We start from the raw sequence: 6,822 nt of genomic DNA, 5'->3' as shown, positions 1-6,822 counted from the left end.
ATTCTCCCTCAAAAGTAAAGGGGGAAGAAACCTTGTGATAGCCACAGTTTTCTGTTCTTACTCATAAAATGGCCATGTTATGCTGCTGGTGAGACATAGGTGGTTTGTGCAGGTGTTCAGGGTGAAAGAGTAAAGCCAGACTTGATTTTTCTCTCCCTTCCACTTCAGAAGGTCTCTTTAGGTGGGATTCTTTGCAAATGTAGGTGGGACCTCTTAGATGCTGCCACAGTCCATCTCTTCTCTAACACTCTTGTCTAGCTCTGTACATAACCTTTCAAACCTTCTCTTGGCAGCATGCCCAGAGTATCTGCTATGGAAGTCCAGAAGGCAACAGCAGCAGGGGCAAAAGAGCACTCTTTGCGCTAAGGGATCCTCTTTTCCTTCCCCCAAACTCTTACTGTCCCCACTACTGTATTTCTATAGCACCATCTACTCTTCTCTGTGGCTAAGAAAGTACAGAATTGGTATTGCCTCAATTCCAGAACTAGTGCCTGATTAATGAGCAAATTATTGCAAAAGAGTTTACAATCTTCAGATGAAAACCATTACTTAATTGCAGAGTATTTCATAAGGGCCTTAGAATTCATAGCAATTAATATTTATCTCATTCTGTTGCTGCTCTCTGACCATATCCATCATTTCTGCAGAAATTATATATTGCCTTTTTAACTTGTAGCTGTCTTAAAGAAAAAAGAAGAGCCATAATAATAGAACAGTCTTCCAAAATAGAACTTCATGATCTATTCATAGCCTTGGAGGCATCTTAAAGAAAATTTAAAGATCATCTAGATCAAATCTCCCATTTTACAGGTGGGTAAAATAAGGCCCACAGAGGCTTGGTGAATTGCACAAAGGCCAGGACTTGAGTCTCACAACTTTTAGTCTAATCTGACTTTCATTACAGCAGCGGTTCTCAAAGTGTAATGCATAGACAAGTAGCCTCAGTATCCCAGGGAATGATTAGAAATGCAGACTCTCCACTCCAAGCAGATCTATATTGGATCAAAACCTGTGGCAGTCAGGCCCAGCAATCTGTTTTCACAAGCTCTCCAGGGGGGTTGTATGTGCCCTAAGTTGAGAACCACTGCAGATGCACTACACAGCATCCGAAGGTTGCTCAAAACTAATGGGCAAGTCCTGGGACCCCAAGACTGTGTGGACCAGGGAGTGGGGTAGACAGAAACATTCTGGTAGTCAAGGGAGGAGTGACCCAATAAGAATAAAGAGGAAGGGGCTGGCCGGTTAGCTCAGTTGGTTAGAGCACAGATTCAGATCCTTGTACTGGCCAGCCATGAAATAAATTAAATTGTTAAAATAAAATAAAATAAAATAAAGAATGTAAAAAAGAGAGAGAGAGAGAGGGAGACAAAGAAAATGCAGACTCTGGACCCCTGTCAGGATACCTATGAATGCAGCAGTCATATACCTGCTTAGACCCAGGCCATCAAATAAACTCTTCCCCTTTAGAAAATAAAACTTGAGAGGACAAACAGATGAAGGATGGCTGCCCCTCCACAGTTCCTTCCTTAACTCCAGATAGTTTGCCTGTTAAGGGATTTAACCAAGAAATAAGATTCTGTTAGGAGCTAAAGTAAGTTCTTCCTTCTAGAACTCACTTGACAGTTCCCAGAGTCCTTAGTTAGCACTTTCTCTCAACCCCACTCTGCCCAGGTGTGGATCTCAATCTCTACTTCCTTCACGAGGTGGAGTGCATGTCTTCCTTCCTGTGACGGAGCATTGCCAGGCTTCTATCTTCATAGCTCACTTCATAGAAGATAAGAGAAGCTTGTCTCATAGTTGTGGGCTATCACAGAACATGCAAAAACGTTTCTTGGTCATTCAGCCACAACTGGGACTATGTTCTGTGAACAGGCAGAAGAGGCACCATGATTGACCAGGTCTGCATCACAGGCATAGGCCACTGACATTAGAGATCCCCACCAGTGACACATCATTGAAATAAGTGGAAGAATGGTGCCCGCAAAGGAATCGATGGGGAGATAGCTGCCATGTTCCTCTCAGAATTGATGCTGTGGAGCTTTGCCATTAATGACACCCTGATCAACTATGGACGGGTGGCAAATTAACTTTTGCTATTAAATATTTTGCCATCACAGGACCCATCTGTGTGATTAACAGATTGGAGAAGGTGGGACACTGGGAAACTAGTGGGGAGTTCAGTCTTTTATTAAATTAAAACAGCAAATTACAGTAACAAAAAGTCCAAAGACAGTTGTGGTTTATGCTAATTCAGAATAGGGTTTTCAAAAACTGAAAGGCTGCTCTACTCGGTCATGCTTGTATCTTGCTCTGTGGCCCTAAACTTTGAGATGACAGTAGAAAATGATCATTCCCATTTTACCAAGGAGAAAGCCAACACTCAGATGGCTTTATTAGTTCTCGTGAGTTGGGACATGATCTTAGGACCCCAGACCTCGGTTCAGTGCCTTTTCAATTATATCATGTTGATTTTCCAAAACAAAAATAGGTAATCAGACCACCACGCTAAGGCCCTCCTGGATGCACAGAAGCATCTTCATGACCACAGACATAAGCAGAAAGGAAGGTGGTCAAACAGTGGAACATTATCATTTACATGGTGGGTACCAGAGGGGGACATGTATGACACCATATACTTTCTTTCTCCAAGTGAACTTCCTAACTAGAGCTCAAGCATGGTTCAGTAGAGGGGGGAGGGGCTAAATATGCAGCTTTTATGGATCGACCGCTGTCTTATTTTATATCGAATTCTTGACCATACTCGTAATTTTAAATCTGATTTATGATGACTTAGGAAATTGCATGTAGATCTATCACTGCTGAAATAGGTGACCCTCTGAAAATGAAGGTGGAGAAAGAGCCTGAATCCATTCCAGGAGGTGACTGAAAATTTGAGGGGGTAAAGCAGAAAAAACGTGGGAAAATCAGCAGCAAAGTCTAATCTGGCAACGTGGGTCCTAACTGGGAAATGGGGGAGCGGAGAGGCAGCAAGCTGTGCACAGTCGGAAAATTCAGTGAGTGCTCATTTCAGTGGCCAGTTTTTGAACATGTCAGTTTAATTATGATGCATCATAGCTGACAGCGATGCAGATGGAACCAATTACAGCACATGTTAAAATCAATTATTGCATATTTCAGTTATCCTAAACACTGTAGCGAGCGTTCTGTGCATTGCTGCAGACTTCAACTCCACTAATCATTTTTACTATCATGGTTCAAGAAGAAAAATATATATGCGTCTGTAGAAAAATATATATACATATATACTGAGAAAAACGTATTTCATAACCAAGGTCGAATACAAAACCTAGAAATGGTAGCACTGGATAGAAAAGCTTCATGTTTACTCAGACAAAAGTCCAATCTTCCATCATACCTTTTTGAAGAGAAATAACAAAAAATAAAATTCCTTGCTATCTCCAAACTCTGTTTGGGTCAATTTAATCCACTTTAGCCTCTTTACCAGCAGTGAGGTCCATATCCCAGCTGCAGTATACTGACTATTTTGGTCTAAAATGTTTGCCTTAACTGTTTGCCCTGTTTTTGTGGCCATCTTTTCTCCTTCAGATTTCTAGCTTAAAAATTTGTCTTCAAATTCCACAGCTTATTCATTTTCTGTTTACTTTGTTATGCACCAACAAATAATTGGCTTATTGAAAAAAGAAGAGGAGGAGGAGGAGTTGGAGGAAGGTGGAAAAAGTGGATGTGGATAGCATGTGCCTCCCCTTGGAGATGTGCACGTTTGCCGGTTGTGTTAAATCGCAGCCTGTGTGCTGTGATTAGCTCCAAAATGGGTTTACTATGAAGAAGGATTCTATTCTACAAACTTGCATTTCTACTTCCTGTCCAATGTGCACAGCACAAACCAGCTGCAGAAATGCACTGTCTCTGGGATGGCCCTGAGGGCTTGGAGATACGCACCGGCTTGTGGTGAGAATTCATCTACGCATATCCTCCTGCTCTGAGAGGAAGGGCCAAAGCTCTGAGGTGACCGGGCATTCAAAAAAACAGCCGCATGTCTCACAAAACTTGGCTCCGGGGAGCAGGTGAGTGTGTGTCCCGGGAAAGGGATCAGTGGTGTCTGAGTCAAGAAAAGCCAAGCGATCCAAGCAAGGGCAGAGAAAAACAGCCCATGTGGTTTAGTCAAGACAGCACCAGTGGGATGTCAGGAAGCCTGACTTCTATGCTCAGCAGCTCACCCAGCTGGGGCCAGACACTCAATGCCTCCTTGTGCTCCAGACTACAACAAGGTATGAAGGGAACCATCTCAAAGAGAGAACTGGGCCGCTGGATTGCTGCTGGGCCCATGGAAGGAGGACTGCTGAGGTTCAAAGTTTTCAGGATCAGGATGGGGCCGAGTTATGTGTGCTTGTTCTGTGCCTACACAAGGGACCCCATCTCTTGCCAGGTGTCTTTCATTACTGATGCAGGCATGCATTCATTCATTCAAGAAGCATTGATTTTGAATTAGTCCTAGGGGTACAGCTGCCTGGTGAAGCTCCTGCTCAGGAGGGAAGGAAGCAGCTGCTACTGGAACTGTGACACCAAGTCAGGAAGGGACACCTCTCTCTTCTGCTTGCTGACTTCCTTCAGGGGAGCCTGGGTGTGAGAGCCCACTTAGACTCATTCCTCAGCAAAGAAAAAAGAATATTTATGTGGCCAGAAATGACCAGAATAAAGGCTCCAGCAGTCCTGGACCACTCCCAGTTGCCCAAGGGGTTCAGGAACCAATATCTCGATGTATCTGGAACCAAAACCTGACACTCAAATTGGAAAGCTCTAGAACAGAATTTGCCTGACTTAAAGGTGGGCAAGTAGGGCATAGGAAGGAAGGCCTGTTCCAGGATGAAGAGACGTAAGAGCAAAGGAACAGAGTGTGATGTTGCTGGCATGCTTTGGGCAGTCAATGTGGCTGGGGAGGGAGTCTTCAGCAAGAATCCGAGAAGGCTTTGTTCTTGGTTCTAAAACAATGGAAAGAAGTGATTTTCAGGATTTAAATGAGTGATTTTTCACTCATTTCATCTCTCTGTTCAGAAACACACATGTGCTTTTGATCACAATGGGTTCAGTATCAAGCTTGCAAGTAACAGAAGCAAGTGACATCTACCAGTCAAATCTCATCAGAAAAATAATCAGAAGCTTCATACAGTAGTTAAGAGTACAGTGTCCAATGTCTAAATATCTGAGTTCTAGCCATGGCCACACCAGTCATAGCTGTGTGACCCTGGGCAAGTCACAGACTGTGCCTCAGTTGCTCATCTGTAAAAGAGGGGTAAAAATGGCCCCGACTTCATTAGATTGGTTTGAAGAGTAAATGAGATTTGAAAAGATCTTAGAACAATTATTAGTATCCATCTATGTAAGAGCTACATGTACTGAACAATAGTTATATATTCAAAAGGGATATCATTGGAAAGCTTACCAACTTCCTTCAAAGAACATTGAAAAGATACTATTGAAAAGCACCCATAAAGAGCTTTGAACTACAATTTAAAAAAAAAAAAGATGAAAAAACCATGATGGATATATACAGCCCTCAAATTCTTGAAGCAAATGCAAGAATCGTGGACACACTGCTGATCCTGGGCCACAGACTCATCAAAATTTATCTAGCCCGGACCACAGAGCAGAACAAAGACATCTGAGGGGATTTCACAGACACTCCCTTTTGAAAGAAAAATGGCCACATGCACTCTAACGGTTAATGTGCACATATTGTGAAGATCTCCAGATCTGCAAACCTTCCTAGTGGCACATCACAGCCTTCTAGAGGCAAGCTCACAATGTTACAATACAGATATTTGCCTGAAAGCAGCTCACATCAGGGTAGGTAGACAGCCGAGACCAGCTCCCAGCTCGCCTGCCTATAACCCCCTCTGCTGTGAGTCACCCACAGTTCCTTTCACAATGTTTTTGACACACATCCAGTCCAACAAGCTACCCTTCCCATCTGATCTGACTCACTCAGCATAAACAGCGAGTACAAACACCAACGTGTGGTCTGAGCCGTGTGACCCCTCAAATAAAGTACATAAAGTAAGTCATAGTGTTTTCATGACCCTCTGCAAAAAATGTAATTTTTTAAAAATTTTTCTGTTTTTCTTGTGACATCCATAGCACCACAGTTGACATTTGGTCTTCTAAAATGTCTTACATAAGGGGATTGGAGAGTGGAGGCACCAGAGAAAGAGGTGTGGGGAGGTGTATTGCAGTTTATCAAACTGTGAGTACTGATACCTCATTAATTTTTAATATTTCTTTAGTCCAAGGTTAGGCAGCCATTTTCCTCTGGTAATCTTATGATGCAACCCCTGCCACTCACCACAGGTGTTAATGGCAAAGCAATTTTGAGGTTTCTGGATGAAGCAAACGTTCCAAGTTTGTAGAATAAACATTGAGTGGAGATCCAATGTCAATGTTTCCTAAGGATTTTTGCTTAATGGCTCTGCTGCCCGGGAGCTCCCTGGGATGCTCTGAGGAGAGGGCACTGTTGTCCTCTCAGGCCAGGCTGAGCCGCCCATGCCAACTACAGCTCAGACATGCCCACGCTGTCCTCGCGTCTCTCCACACTCTGGATTCGGCATCCTCCCTCCACACACTGTTCAAAATCAACATAGCAGAAGAGAAGCTACAGATACCAGAATATAGCTGAGAGGTCTCTGCAGCACAAAAGAATTATGAAGACATTATCAGAAGAAGAGTGCTCTAGAACAGATGTTCTTAAAATGTGGCCCTGAAGCTCATCCAGGAACTTGCTAGAAATACAAATTCTCAGGCTGCACCCCAGACCCACTGAATCAGAAACCTGGGAGAGGGGCCCAG

Source organism: Cynocephalus volans, chromosome 11 (assembly GCF_027409185.1).
Source record: "Cynocephalus volans isolate mCynVol1 chromosome 11, mCynVol1.pri, whole genome shotgun sequence".
Classification (NCBI taxonomy): domain Eukaryota; kingdom Metazoa; phylum Chordata; class Mammalia; order Dermoptera; family Cynocephalidae; genus Cynocephalus; species Cynocephalus volans.
This window is presented reverse-complemented; position numbering follows the sequence as displayed.